Source organism: Oncorhynchus mykiss, chromosome 15, assembly GCF_057628025.1.
Source record: "Oncorhynchus mykiss isolate SJ-2025 chromosome 15, ASM5762802v1, whole genome shotgun sequence".
In the NCBI taxonomy this organism is placed as follows: Eukaryota; Metazoa; Chordata; class Actinopteri; order Salmoniformes; family Salmonidae; genus Oncorhynchus; species Oncorhynchus mykiss.
The window spans coordinates 66,385,163-66,400,655 of NC_143036.1; positions in this window are offsets into that span (position 1 = coordinate 66,385,163).

The following is a 15,493-nucleotide window of genomic DNA, read 5'->3' on the forward strand; positions in this document are numbered from 1 at the left end:
ATTTTAGGATTGTGCCGGGCCAGCCAGGGAGTCCCCAGCACCACTGGAAACGCAGGCGAGTCAATAATAAAGAAACTGATACGCTCCCTATGATTCCCCTGCGTCACCATGTCCAGTGGGACCGTGGTCTCCCTGACCATCCCTGACCCTAATGGCCGGCTATCTAGGGAGTGCACGGGGAAAGGAGAATCTATCGGCACCAGCGGAACCCCTAACTTAAGGGCGAGTCCGCGATCCATAAAGTTCCCAGCTGCGCCTGAATCGACGAGCGCCCTATGCTGGGAAGAGGGAAAAAAGCGAAGGAAAAAAGTTAAGACAAACATGTGGCCAACAGGGGGTTCTGGGTGAGTTTGATGCTGACTCACCTGGGGTGACCGAGAAGCGTTCCGCCTGCCATCTCTACTCCCAGACGGACCCCCCCAGCACCGATCAGACGTGTGTCCTCTCCGACCACAGTTGGTGCAGGGAAGGCCTCCTCCTCCGGTACCCCTCGGCGCAGCCCCTCCCAACTCCATCGGAATGGGAGCGGAGGGGCTGGGTGGTGGAACGCACAGGACCCTCTCTGAACGCCCGCGGGCAGCCAGCAGATTATCCAGTCGAATGGACATGTCAATCAGCTGATCCAGTGACAGAGTGGTGTCCCGACACGCTAACTCCCGGCGGACATCCTCTCGGAGACTACACCTGTAGTGGTCCATGAGAGCCCTGTCGTTCCACCCAGATCCGGCTGCCAAGGTCCGGAACTCCAGCGCGTAATCCTGGGCGCTCCTCCTCTCCTGCCTGAGGTGAAATAGTCGTTCTCCCGCCGCTCGGCCGTCTAGAGGGTGATCAAATACGGCGCGGAAGCGACGGGAAAACTCTGGGTAGTGCTCCCGCGCTGAGTCTGGACCATTCCAGACCGCGTTCGCCCATTCCAGGGCACGACCCGTGAGGCAGGAGATGAGGACACTCACCCTCTCTTCTCCTGAGGGAGTGGGTCTGACGGTGGCCAGGTATAGCTCCAGCTGGAGCAGAAACCCCTGGCAACCCGCCGCCGCTCCATCATAAGCCCTCGGTAGCGTCAGACGGAGGGTGCTGGAGTCGGGAGATGGGGAGTCCGGAACCGTGGGTGCCGAAGGTGGAGAGAGGAGCCCACTCCTCTCCCATCTGTCCATTCTCTCCATCACTTGATCCATCGCGGATCCGATCCGATGAAGGACGGTGGTGTGGTGGAGAACCCGTTCCTCCATCGATGGGAGAGGGTTGGCTGCTGCTCCTGCTGACTCCATCAATTTGATAGGTGCGGGATTCTGTAATGCTCCGGGTGTCGTGGGTGTGGAGTCAAATGCAGGAGACAGAGAGTTCAATGCTGCGCGTCCTTTAATCGCACCAATGCACCACAGGGTGCTCACAAAAACGTTACGTTCCCAAAACACAGGGAATCAAAATGTACAAATGGGACACAACGTGCCTATACCACAGAGCCGAAGGTTTACAATGAAATAATCCCGCACAACAACCAGGCGGGCCGGCTGTCTAATAAAGACAAACTAATTACACATTCACAGGTGCTACCACTCAACATACAAGGAGGGGAAGGAAAAACAATCAGTGGCAGCTAATAGGCCGGTGACGACGACCGCCGAGCGCCACCTGCCCGGGAAAGGGAAACACCCTCGGTCGGACTCGTGACAACGCCTCAAAAGTCCTCAACTGACAGCATCATTAAATAGTACCCACAAAACACCAGTTTCAACGTCAACAGTGAAAAGGTGACTCCGGGATGCTGGCCTTCTAGGCAGAGTTGCAAATACAAAGCCATGTCTTAGACTGGCCAAAAAAAATAAAAGATTAAGATGGGCAAAAGAACACAGACACAGGACAGAAGAAGATTGGAAAAAAGTGTTATGGACAGACGAAGTTTGAGGTGTTCGGATCACAAAGAAGAATATTCGTGAGATGCAAATGTATAAAATGTATAGATGCTGGAGGAGTGCTTGACGCCGTCTGTCAAGCATGGTGGAGGCAATGTGATGGTCTGGGGGTGCTTTGGTGGTGGTAAAGTGGGAGATTTGTACAGGGTAAAAGGGATCTCGAAGAAGGAAGGCTATCACTCCATTTTGCAACGCCATGCCACACCCTGTGGACGGCGCGTAATTAGAGCCAATTTCATCCTACAACAGGACAATGACCCAAAGCACAGCTCCAAACTATGCAGTAACTATTTAGGGAAGAAGCAGTCAGCTGGTATCCTGTCTATAATGGAGTGGCCAGCACAGTCACCGGATATCTACCCTATTGAGCTGTTGTGGGAGCAGCTTGACCGTATGGTACGTAAAAAGTGCCCATCAAGCCAATCCAACTTGTGGGAGGTGCTTCAGGGAGCATGGGGTGAAATCTCTTCAGATTACCTCAACAAATTGACAACTAGAATGCCAAAGGTCTGAAAGGCTGTAATTGCTGCAAATGGAGGATTCTTTGACGAAAGCAAAGATTGAAGGACACAATTATTATTTCAATTAAAAATCATTATTTATAACCTTGTCAACATCTTGACTATATTTCCAATTAATTTTGCAACTCATATACAGTATGTTTTCATGGAAAACAAGGACATTTCTAGGACGTTCACCTACTCTGCGTCTCACAAAGTCACAAGTTTGGACTCATCAGACCAAAGGACAGATTTCCATCGGTCTAATGTCCATTGCTCATGTTTCTTGGCCCAAGCAAGTCTATTCTTCTGATTGGTATCCTTTAGTTGTGGTTTCTTTTTTAGCAATTCGACCATGAAAGCCTGATTCAAGCAGTCTCCTCTAAACAGTTGATGTTGAGATGTGTCTGTTACTTGAACTCTGTGAAGCATTTATTTGGGCTGGCAAATATGAGGTGCAGTTAACTCTAATGAACTTATCCTTTGCAGCAGAGGAAACTCTGGCTCTTACTTTCCCGTGGTGCTTTCATCATAACGCTTGATGGTTTTTGCGACGGCACTTGAAGAAACTTTCAAAGTTCATGTCTTAAAGCAATGATGGACTGTCATTTCTCTTTGCTTATTTGAGCTGTTCTTGACATAATATGGTATTTTACCAAATAGGGCTACATTCTGTATCCCACCCCTTCCTTGTCACAACACAACTGTTTGGCTCAAATGCATTAAGACGGAAAGAAACCCAGAAATTAATTTTTAACAAGGCAAACCTGATAATTGAAATGCATTCCAGGTGACTACCACATGAAGCTCGTTGAGAGAATGCCAAGAGTGTGCCTAATGAAAACCTAATGGAGTCTGCAAAAGACCTGAGACTGGAACGGAGATTTGTCTTCCAACAAGACAATGATCCAAAACATAAAGCAAAATCTACAATGGAATGGTTCAAAAATAAACATATCCAGGTGTTAGAATGGCCAAGTCAAAGTCCAGACCTGAATCCAATCGAGAATCTGTGGAAAGAACTGAAAACTGCTGTTCACAAATGCTCTCCATCCAACCTCACTGAGCTCGAGCTGTTTTGCAAGGAGGAATGGGAAAAATGTCGGTCTCTCGATGTGCAAAACTGATAGAGACATACCCCAAGCGACTTACAGCTGTAATCGCAGCAAAAGGTGGCGCTACAAAGTATTAACTTAAGGGGGCTGAATAATTTTGCACGCCCAATTTTTCAGTTTTTGATTTGTTAAAAAAGTTTGAAATATCCAATAAATGTCGTTCCACTTCATGATTATGTCCCACTTGTTGTTGATTCTTCACAAAAAAAATACAGTTTTATATCTTTATGTTTGAAGCCTGAAATGTGGCAAAAGGTCGCAAAGTTCAAGGGGGCCGAATACTTTCGCAAGGCACTGTAATTAAAACTCCCAGGTCTCTCACAGGAGGGATGGGGTAACTACAAAATAACCCAGTCTCCACTCACCTTGGCTCCCTAATCAACCACAGCTGTGCTTTGTTAGTTTCACCAATAACACCAGGTGCTCTACTCCCAACACAACACAAAATGGCAGCCCACCATCCTCCATGGAGAATCCCTCACAGGAAGTGGGGGGAGCAGTCAGGGAGGGTGAAAATGGGACAATAACACAAGTGATTGATAGCGGTTCGGTAGGTTTGAGGTCAGTTACCAAACTAAGGTATTTGTTTCTCCCAGTCACAATATCTCCCCTTGAACTCATCGGAGTCTCTTTGTCATTGTGCTTTTATGCAACTTCATGATATTCTCACCAAAGAGAGTTGATGAAGTATGGGAAAAAAGGGATACAAAGACAAGCAACATATTCTGAGGATTTGGATTGTACTATCCTCCAAACTAAACAGCGGTGAAATGTATTTCAATATAATGATTCCACAGAAATATGACAGAGAATAACATTACTTGGAAAGCGCTACTAAATTCCTGACAGTGCCAGAAGAAGTCTTCAGGAAGAATATAAATTCTACAAATCACCACGGAAAGGCTCATGTTACAATTTCAGTCAACCGTGTTAAAAAAAGGATACAGATATTTATTTAACCATTTAACAACAGTGAGTACAGATTCATATTAATGGAAATAAGATGGAAAGAGAAGAGTTATTTGGTGGAAAAAACAGGCAGACAGTTAAAGTGTGATGTCTTTAGCAGGCCATCCAGGCTCTCGGGTGGCTTTTGGTACGTCTGGGGCGGAATGTATGTGAAAGACGTTAATGGTGGAGAGCCCCACCATGTCATCAGCTATAGTCCTGGAGAGGAGGCTGCCATGGCAAGGTGACTCATCACTAACAAGAGGTGGTGTGTGTGTGTGTGTGTGTGTGTGTGTGTGTGTGTGTGTGTGTGTGTGTGTGTGTGTGTGTGTGCATGCGTGCGTGTGTGAGAAAGAGTGTGTCAATAAGTTTTAATAAATGCTCATATGAGTGAGAGATATAAAGAAAGAGAGAGATAGAGACAGTGAGTAAGTGTACATATTTGTGTTTACAATGTGTCTGAGTCATTGAGTGCTCCACATGGAATCGTTTGATATGTTTCTGAATGAGGTGAGAATAACAGAAGCATACTAGAGGAAGACCCCTTTGCCCCGTAATGGCAGTGAGTCATAGTGAGACAGCACTGTTTCTTTACAGGAAAGACTAACCTAAATAACAAGATAAACAGATGTCCCCCCTACACACACATGTACCATTACAGAACAGTTGAGTATTGTAAACTTATCCACACAAGCACATATCACACACACACACACACACACACACACACACACACACACACACACACACACACGTCTCTGGCCCACCCCCACCACCACACACATACATACACATGCCAAAAATCCCAATCTCACTCTCCCTCAAAACACACAACCCAGATGAGGAGATGCATTAGGCAACATCTGAGGAATGCACCAATCCAGAGGAGAGATAAACTATGGCTGGTCATTTGAGGGACAGAGAGGGGGAGACAACAGCAGTAAGAAACACTATGGGACTTTGGTCTTAGTTATATCTTGTAATTTATCATAGCGCAGAGATCTCACATAAATAATCCTAGCTTGTTAGAGAGGCGAAGACAATGTGTACACAGGAAGTCACGAGTGCCAGAGCAACTGTTGTTAATACAACAGCACATCCTCTCCATTCACAACGTTTTCTAATTGTTTGGAGAAGGATCTCTGTGTAATGAAGCCTAGTATGACAGGGATCAGACTGGAGTTGAGTCTAAAACCTTTATTCTACATGTTTGACATTCAAAGTAATCCATTTTTGTAGTAAATATCCCTAGTCCTATATACATTTTTGTAGTAAATATCCCCAGTCCTATATACATTTTTGTAGTAAATATCCCTAGTCCTATATACATTTTTGTCCAGGCTCCATCGCAGACGATCTCTGTCTCCATGGCGATAGAGTTTCCTGTTCACTGAGGTCCTTGGCCTCGGCTGTCTTCCGTTTGTGCCACGTATCTGCATTCCGGTCTGCTTATTGCTACCAGAACACTGTGACGCTATCGATTTTATCACTGACTTGGCTGGATTCTTGCCTCTTAGGTCTGAAATCCCAGCTATCCCTGGAGAAAAATCATGCACTTCAGCAAACATCTTGCACCGTTAGGGTATGATGTGCAAACCCAACCTGATTGTGCTTTTTTTCAAAGATATGTCTTATCATTCAGTTGGAGTTCAAGTTATCTTTATTGTCCCAAATGTGAAATGTGTTGTGCAGTCAGGGTTCATCAATAAAAACAACATTAAAAACTTTGGCAACCATACAACAGATATACACATAAGATAAATAATAACAAATGAGATCGGTTTACATGACAACCATGTGGCTTTGCTACAATTCTCTACGAAACTGTACTACTCAGCTGTTGCAATGATATCCATCTATGCTATTGTAAGTAGCTTTAATTTATCTTTTTTTTTATTGCTTAGGGAGAGTCATATGTTGGTTGTTTAGGGAGAGTCATCTGTTGGTTGTTTAGGGAGAGTCATATGTTGGTTGTTTAGGGAGAGTCATCTGTTGGTTGTTTAGGGAGAGTCATATGTTGGTTGTTTAGGGAGAGTCATATGTTGGTTGTTTAGGGAGAGTCATATGTTGGTTGTTTAGGGAGAGTCATCTGTTGGTTGTTTAGGGAGAGTCATATGTTGGTTGTTTAGGGAGAGTCATCTGTTGGTTGTTTAGGGAGAGTCATCTGTTGGTTGTTTAGGGAGAGTCATCTGTTGGTTGTTTAGGGAGAGTCATATGTTGGTTGTTTAGGGAGAGTCATATGTTGGTTGTTTAGGGAGAGTCATCTGTTGGTTGTTTAGGGAGAGTCATCTGTTGGTTGTTTAGGGAGAGTCATATGTTGGTTGTTTAGGGAGAGTCATATGTTGGTTGTTTAGGGAGAGTCATCTGTAGGTTGTTTAGGGAGAGTCATATGTTGGTTGTTTAGGGAGAGTCATATGTTGGTTGTTTAGGGAGAGTCATATGTTGGTTGTTTAGGGAGAGTCATATGTTGGTTGTTTAGGGAGAGTCATCTGTTGGCTGTTTAGGGAGAGTCATCTGTTGGTTGTTTAGGGAGAGTCATATGTTGGTTGTTTAGGGAGAGTCATATGTTGGTTGTTTAGGGAGAGTCATCTGTTGGTTGTTTAGGGAGAGTCATATGTTGGTTGTTTAGGGAGAGTCATATGTTGGTTGTTTAGGGAGAGTCATATGTTGGTTGTTTAGGGAGAGTCATCTGTTGGTTGTTTAGGGAGAGTCATATGTTGGTTGTTTAGGGAGAGTCATATGTTGGTTGTTTAGGGAGAGTCATATGTTGGTTGTTTATGGAGAGTCATATGTTGGTTGTTTAGGGAGAGTCATATGTTGGTTGTTTAGGGAGAGTCATATGTTGGTTGTTTAGGGAGAGTCATATGTTGGTTGTTTAGGGAGAGTCATCTGTTGGTTGTTTAGGGAGAGTCATATGTTGGTTGTTTAGGGAGAGTCATATGTTGGTTGTTTAGGGAGAGTCATCTGTTGGTTGTTTAGGGAGAGTCATCTGTTGGTTGTTTAGGGAGAGTCATATGTTGGTTGTTTAGGGAGAGTCATATGTTGGTTGTTTAGGGAGAGTCATATGTTGGTTGTTTAGGGAGAGTCATCTGTTGGTTGTTTAGGGAGAGTCATCTGTTGGTTGTTTAGGGAGAGTCATATGTTGGTTGTTTAGGGAGAGTCATATGTTGGTTGTTTAGGGAGAGTCATCTGTAGGTTGTTTAGGGAGAGTCATATGTTGGTTGTTTAGGGAGAGTCATATGTTGGTTGTTTAGGGAGAGTCATCTGTTGGTTGTTTAGGGAGAGTCATATGTTGGTTGTTTAGGGAGAGTCATCTGTTGGTTGTTTAGGGAGAGTCATATGTTGGTTGTTTAGGGAGAGTCATATGTTGGTTGTTTAGGGAGAGTCATATGTTGGTTGTTTAGGGAGAGTCATCTGTTGGCTGTTTAGGGAGAGTCATCTGTTGGTTGTTTAGGGAGAGTCATATGTTGGTTGTTTAGGGAGAGTCATATGTTGGTTGTTTAGGGAGAGTCATCTGTTGGTTGTTTAGGGAGAGTCATATGTTGGTTGTTTAGGGAGAGTCATATGTTGGTTGTTTAGGGAGAGTCATATGTTGGTTGTTTATGGAGAGTCATATGTTGGTTGTTTAGGGAGAGTCATATGTTGGTTGTTTAGGGAGAGTCATATGTTGGTTGTTTAGGGAGAGTCATATGTTGGTTGTTTAGGGAGAGTCATCTGTTGGTTGTTTAGGGAGAGTCATCTGTTGGTTGTTTAGGGAGAGTCATCTGTTGGTTGTTTAGGGAGAGTCATATGTTGGTTGTTTAGGGAGAGTCATATGTTGGTTGTTTAGGGAGAGTCATCTGTAGGTTGTTTAGGGAGAGTCATATGTTGGTTGTTTAGGGAGAGTCATATGTTGGTTGTTTAGGGAGAGTCATATGTTGGTTGTTTAGGGAGAGTCATATGTTGGTTGTTTAGGGAGAGTCATCTGTTGGCTGTTTAGGGAGAGTCATCTGTTGGTTGTTTAGGGAGAGTCATATGTTGGTTGTTTAGGGAGAGTCATATGTTGGTTGTTTAGGGAGAGTCATCTGTTGGTTGTTTAGGGAGAGTCATATGTTGGTTGTTTAGGGAGAGTCATATGTTGGTTGTTTAGGGAGAGTCATATGTTGGTTGTTTATGGAGAGTCATATGTTGGTTGTTTAGGGAGAGTCATATGTTGGTTGTTTAGGGAGAGTCATATGTTGGTTGTTTAGGGAGAGTCATCTGTTGGTTGTTTAGGGAGAGTCATATGTTGGTTGTTTAGGGAGAGTCATCTGTTGGTTGTTTAGGGAGAGTCATATGTTGGTTGTTTAGGGAGAGTCATATGTTGGTTGTTTAGGGAGAGTCATATGTTGGTTGTTTAGGGAGAGTCATCTGTTGGCTGTTTAGGGAGAGTCATCTGTTGGTTGTTTAGGGAGAGTCATATGTTGGTTGTTTAGGGAGAGTCATATGTTGGTTGTTTAGGGAGAGTCATCTGTTGGTTGTTTAGGGAGAGTCATATGTTGGTTGTTTAGGGAGAGTCATATGTTGGTTGTTTAGGGAGAGTCATATGTTGGTTGTTTATGGAGAGTCATATGTTGGTTGTTTAGGGAGAGTCATATGTTGGTTGTTTAGGGAGAGTCATATGTTGGTTGTTTAGGGAGAGTCATATGTTGGTTGTTTAGGGAGAGTCATCTGTTGGTTGTTTAGGGAGAGTCATATGTTGGTTGTTTAGGGAGAGTCATATGTTGGTTGTTTAGGGAGAGTCATATGTTGGTTGTTTAGGGAGAGTCATCTGTTGGTTGTTTAGGGAGAGTCATATGTTGGTTGTTTAGGGAGAGTCATATGTTGGTTGTTTAGGGAGAGTCATATGTTGGTTGTTTAGGGAGAGTCATCTGTTGGTTGTTTAGGGAGAGTCATATGTTGGTTGTTTAGGGAGAGTCATCTGTTGGTTGTTTAGGGAGAGTCATATGTTGGTTGTTTAGGGAGAGTCATATGTTGGTTGTTTAGGGAGAGTCATATGTTGGTTGTTTAGGGAGAGTCATATGTTGGTTGTTTAGGGAGAGTCATCTGTTGGTTGTTTAGGGAGAGTCATATGTTGGTTGTTTAGGGAGAGTCATCTGTTGGTTGTTTAGGGAGAGTCATATGTTGGTTGTTTAGGGAGAGTCATATGTTGGTTGTTTAGGGAGAGTCATCTGTTGGTTGTTTAGGGAGAGTCATCTGTTGGTTGTTTAGGGAGAGTCATCTGTTGGTTGTTTAGGGAGAGTCATATGTTGGTTGTTTAGGGAGAGTCATATGTTGATTGTTTAGGGAGAGTCATATGTTGGTTGTTTAGGGAGAGTCATCTGTTGGTTGTTTAGGGAGAGTCATATGTTGGTTGTTTAGGGAGAGTCATATGTTGGTTGTTTAGGGAGAGTCATATGTTGGTTGTTTAGGGAGAGTCATCTGTTGGTTGTTTAGGGAGAGTCATATGTTGGTTGTTTAGGGAGAGTCATCTGTTGGTTGTTTAGGGAGAGTCATATGTTGGTTGTTTAGGGAGAGTCATATGTTGGTTGTTTAGGGAGAGTCATATGTTGGTTGTTTAGGGAGAGTCATATGTTGGTTGTTTAGGGAGAATCATCTTTTGGTTGTTTAGGGAGAGTCATCTTTTGGTTGTTCATGGAGAATCTTTTTTGGGTTGTTTAGTTGGAATCATTTTTGGGTTGTTTAGGGAAAATATTTTTGGGGTTATTTAGTTAGAATCATATTTGGGTTGTTTAGGTAGAATCATTTTGGGGTTGTTTAGGGAGAACCATTTTTTGGTTGTTTAGGGAGAACCATATTTGGGTTGTTTAGGGAGAACCATATTTGGGTTGTTTAGGTACAATCATTTTGGGGTTGTTTTGGGAGAACCATTTTTTGTGTTTAGGGAGAACCATTTCAAGGTTGTTTAGGGAGAATCACCGGTCTATCTCTTTCCTCTGTACTCTCTGGCTGGATCCCATTGTCTCTTCAACAGACTGTTTTTCTTAACACTTCTCCTTGATGACTATTGATCTGCAATTGCATGTGGGATAAAAACAACCCTGTCAGATTGAAGGACATTGAGTGAAGGAGTCAAGTAAATCATGTAGGATCATTATTACATAGCCTCTGTCTCTTGTTGAGGCATGTCAATTTGGTGAGTTGAAGGGACGAGGGGAAGCTGCTGATCATTCCGTTGGTAATGTAGCAGGCGTAAAAAAGACGCCTGAGTAGAGTCCCCACATCCATTTTTAAGGGGAAACGGAAGTTAGGTTGAAAATACTTTATCCTGAAAAATGGACAGTGTTCCATCAGGGGCAGAGATAACCTGCTCATCATTAGCTTGTCTTAGCATAGCTCAGGTGTCAGTGGCTGTAATGAATAGAAGGTCAGCCATCTTTCTTCACCTTTAATTGAGACAAGCCCAGTGTTGAGCTCCAATGGGTGACTTGATTGAGCCCAGAGTGGCTGGTAATTCGCACAGCCAGACAAAACACTTCCCTTTGTGTATGTTAGGGCCAGTCGCCAGACAGACAGCGATGGGGACTGTTTTTGTCTTCTTCCTCTGAGAGGTTTATGAGTCTCCTGTTCCGTCCACATCCATCATTGTGACTGCCAATGGGATTACTCCAACTTCCCTTTTTAGCCCCTACACTTTGTATGTTTCTTTAGAGAGTTAGTGTGGTACAGTACGGTGCAGTTATGACGTTTGTAACAGAACGTTGTGTGACTGACCAGTACGGTGCAGTTATGACGTTTGTAACAGAACGTTGTGTGACTGACCAGTACGGTGCAGTTATGACTATGTAACAGAACGTTGTGTGACTGACCAGTACGGTGCAGTTATGACGTTTGTAACAGAACGTTGTGTGACTGACCAGTACGGTGCAGTTATGACGTTTGTAACAGAACGTTGTGTGACTGACCAGTACGGTGCAGTTATGACGTTTGTAACAGAACGTTGTGTGACTGACCAGTACGGTGCAGTTATGACGTTTGTAACAGAACGTTGTGTGACTGACCAGCACGGTGCAGTTATGACGTTTGTAACAGAACGTTGTGTGACTGACCAGTACGGTGCAGTTATGACTATGTAACAGAACGTTGTGTGACTGACCAGTACGGTGCAGTTATGACGTTTGTAACAGAACGTTGTGTGACTGACCAGTACGGTGCAGTTATGACTATGTAACAGAATGTTGTGTGACTGACCAGTACGGTGCAGTTATGACTATGTAACAGAACGTTGTGTGACTGACCAGTACGGTGCAGTTATGACGTTTGTAACAGAACGTTGTGTGACTGACCAGTACGGTGCAGTTATGACGTTTGTAACAGAACGTTGTGTGACTGACCAGTACGGTGCAGTTATGACTATGTAACAGAACGTTGTGTGACTGACCAGTACGGTGCAGTTATGACGTTTGTAACAGAACGTTGTGTGACTGACCAGTACGGTGCAGTTATGACGTTTGTAACAGAACGTTGTGTGACTGACCAGTACGGTGCAGTTATGACGTTTGTAACAGAACGTTGTGTGACTGACCAGTACGGTGCAGTTATGACGTTTGTAACAGAACGTTGTGTGACTGACCAGTACGGTGCAGTTATGACGTTTGTAACAGAACGTTGTGTGACTGACCAGTACGGTGCAGTTATGACGTTTGTAACAGAACGTTGTGTGACTGACCAGTACGGTGCAGTTATGACGTTTGTAACAGAACGTTGTGTGACTGACCAGTACGGTGCAGTTATGACGTTTGTAACAGAACGTTGTGTGACTGACCAGTACGGTGCAGTTATGACGTTTGTAACAGAACGTTGTGTGACTGACCAGTACGGTGCAGTTATGACTATGTAACAGAACGTTGTGTGACTGACCAGTACGGTGCAGTTATGACGTTTGTAACAGAACGTTGTGTGACTGACCAGTACGGGAACAGGAACCAAATCAAAACACACTCGAGGGAATTCCGGTTAGTTGTCGTTCCTCCCAGTCTTTGCCATATCGCAGATTAAACAAAGAGTAGAAACGTTCACGCTGCCGCTTCATCCCATCCCGTTCCACAGAAAGTATAAGATAATGTTTGTGTGTTTTGATAGAAACCCAACGATTTTCCATTTCCCATTTTATTATCTAATATGTCAAGCTAATTTTTTATGCCTGTTTAATTCCTCAATGACATCAGCCATAACTATTGTAGCATATCGGATCTCCCCCCAGTGCTTGGAGTGCAGCCATGTGGTAGGAACTCCAGAAGGCAACGAGGAAAAGACCTGAGGATGGAGATGGGATTAGAACCACCGTGGTGCTGCTGGCTGTTGGAACACTTTGATCAGGACCACAATAAGTACAGCGGTCGACAGAGAGAACACTTCTCGGCTTGTGAACGAACACCTGTGACGTGCAGAGGTGCATGTTGGGAAAACCAGACCACAGGGAGAAAAACCATCTAACAACAACTTGAAAAATCTAACAAAAAAATCTAACTCTGTTCCCTTTTGCATACTGAAGAGACAGAGAAACATTTATTAATGGTAGGAGAGAGGGAGTGAGCGAAAGAAAGAAAGAGAGAGAGAGAGTTTGTGTTGAGCCAGAGAGTAGGCGTTGTTCACATCTGTTCAATCTTTATAATGGATCTGTGGTTAATGGCAACCCTGGAACTATTCAAAAATGGTTTATTAACCATTCACTGGCTTTCTTGTTCAACAGTCCAAAAAGGCAAAAACGTTTTAGGGCTCTCTGCGGTCTTTCCAATGAAATCTAAGTCTTGGTGAAAATAAGTGAATTATTTTCAGTGATTAACTGTAAAGAACAGCATTGGTCACAGGGAGACCAAAACTGTGTTCGCATACTCATACTAACTGCACTAACCGTACTATTTGTGACGTGAATTGAGTATATAGTATGTTTATTGGTCATAGTATTGATATAGTTAGTATGCCAAAAGTTCCCGGATGTCGCCAAAATATGAAGTATACAGGCATAGGACACTATTTCCGTACTTTAGGGCCCATAATGCAATTCTTCAGAAAATGGGTGTAGCTTCATAACTCCTCAGATTTGAAGAAAATGTCGGAAAATATGCAGCCGAAGTCTGACGAGAGTGGATACAAATTCATTGCTTTAACTAACTATGACAAATAATTTTAAAAAAAATGAAAAATGTAATAAAGTAATGCCTTTTCAAATAAGCTACGTTACACATTATGTTGGCTGACAATTTGTTAGCACACGCTACACCTAATGAACCACATAGCATTTCAACAGTATGTACCAGTATGTTAGCTAGTTGCTTAGCGTTGGCTACTAATACATTGAACTTGCCAGGCAGTATATAAACTATCTGCTATCTAACTAACTACCCAACATTTATTTACTTGATTAATTACATAATTCTTAGCTAAGTGTTGTAGTCTTGTATTTCAATGGCTATCTACTCTGATTTCAGAGCACTCTTGTACAGAATAACTGATGAATTTAAGGATGCTCAACACCCGTTGAATATGGTCGGTGTCAGTAAACGTTGGCAAAAAAAAGCGTCATTAAATTGTTGCCAGCAGCACAGTTACAGTCACCAACGCTCTGGATAACATGAAAACAGCCTAACCAGCTCTGCTAGGGCAAGTAAAATGGTCAGAATGAGGTGTTCTCCCATTTGTGTCTGGAAGTAACTAGCCAATGTTAGCCAGTTAGCTTGGGTGCTTGACTGCTGTTGAACGCTTGGATCAACCCTACTCCTCGCCAGAGCGTCCAGTGTGCGCTGTGAACGCTCCGAGAGCGAAATGCCCTGAATTTGCGAAAGGACAATCTGACAACAGTCTGGATTTACAAACGCCCAAGAGCACACCCTGGCACTCCAGATTGAATTTACGAAAACACCAAAATCGTAAAATGTTTAGCTAGTCATTTGTTATGCTAGCAAGAGGTTGGATAGCGACAGCATCAACTTCCGGTAGACAGGCGAAGCTCTAGTAAGCTCAGCTGAAATGATACCATTCATTTACAGTATACTAAAACAAACTAATAGTATATAGTATGTAGTATACAGTATGTTAGCATGGGTATTCAAACACAGCTCAAGTCTTTCTCAAAGCACAGATGTCAACCCGAAACTGCATGACACTCCTAACCTAAAGCTCTGATGTCCTGCCCACCCGTCTCTCCCTGCTAGATACTTGTCTTCACAAGAGAGACTGGCGGTTCAGGGGAACCAGTCTGTTTCTTTTGGAGCCGTCTCAGTTTACCCAAGAGTCGCCTCTAATTCTTTCCACATATTTCACATTTTCATCACCAGGATCCTGTGGAATCGTGAGAAGGTCCTCTACGAACAAACAGAGGGTGGGAAAGATGACCAGACATAACTGGACAGACGGACGGACGGTCAGTGTGTTTCCATCACCTCATCACCTCTGTTGTGGCCATCAAAATTCCAATATTACTCACAGAAACTGACCAACACCTCATAGACTGACCACTAGGCATTGTGGTTGAATCAACATTGTATGGTTGAATCAATGAAATTACGTTGAACCAACATGGAATAGATGTTGAATTGATGTCAGACATTTGCCGTACAGGTGAAAACAAAAAGACAAAAAGATCTTTGGCACAACATTCAGGTGGTTGTGTTGCATGAGTATACCTACTAGCAAGGTTGTGAACTATTGTGGCTGCTCATCCAATTCACTTCCATAGTGATGTTACACTGAAGCTTTACAGCCTCACACTAGCAAAGGGTAGGTCCCCTCACAGCAGTAGACCAGTTAGAACTTATTAGCGGTAGCGCTAACTCCTCTGAAGTTAGCCTCAGCTCAGGGACTGTACAGTTTTAAAGGCCCTTGACCACAGAGGGAACTGGAGAGCTAATGAGCAGTAATAGAGGCCAGGGCTAGCATAGCGCTGACTCAGAGAACATCTTGGTTTCATTGGAGCTCAAAGAACACAGGAAGGGAACAGTGAGTGGTCACACAGAGAGACACGCATGGAGGAGGAGGGGAGGGGAGGACAGGACAGTAA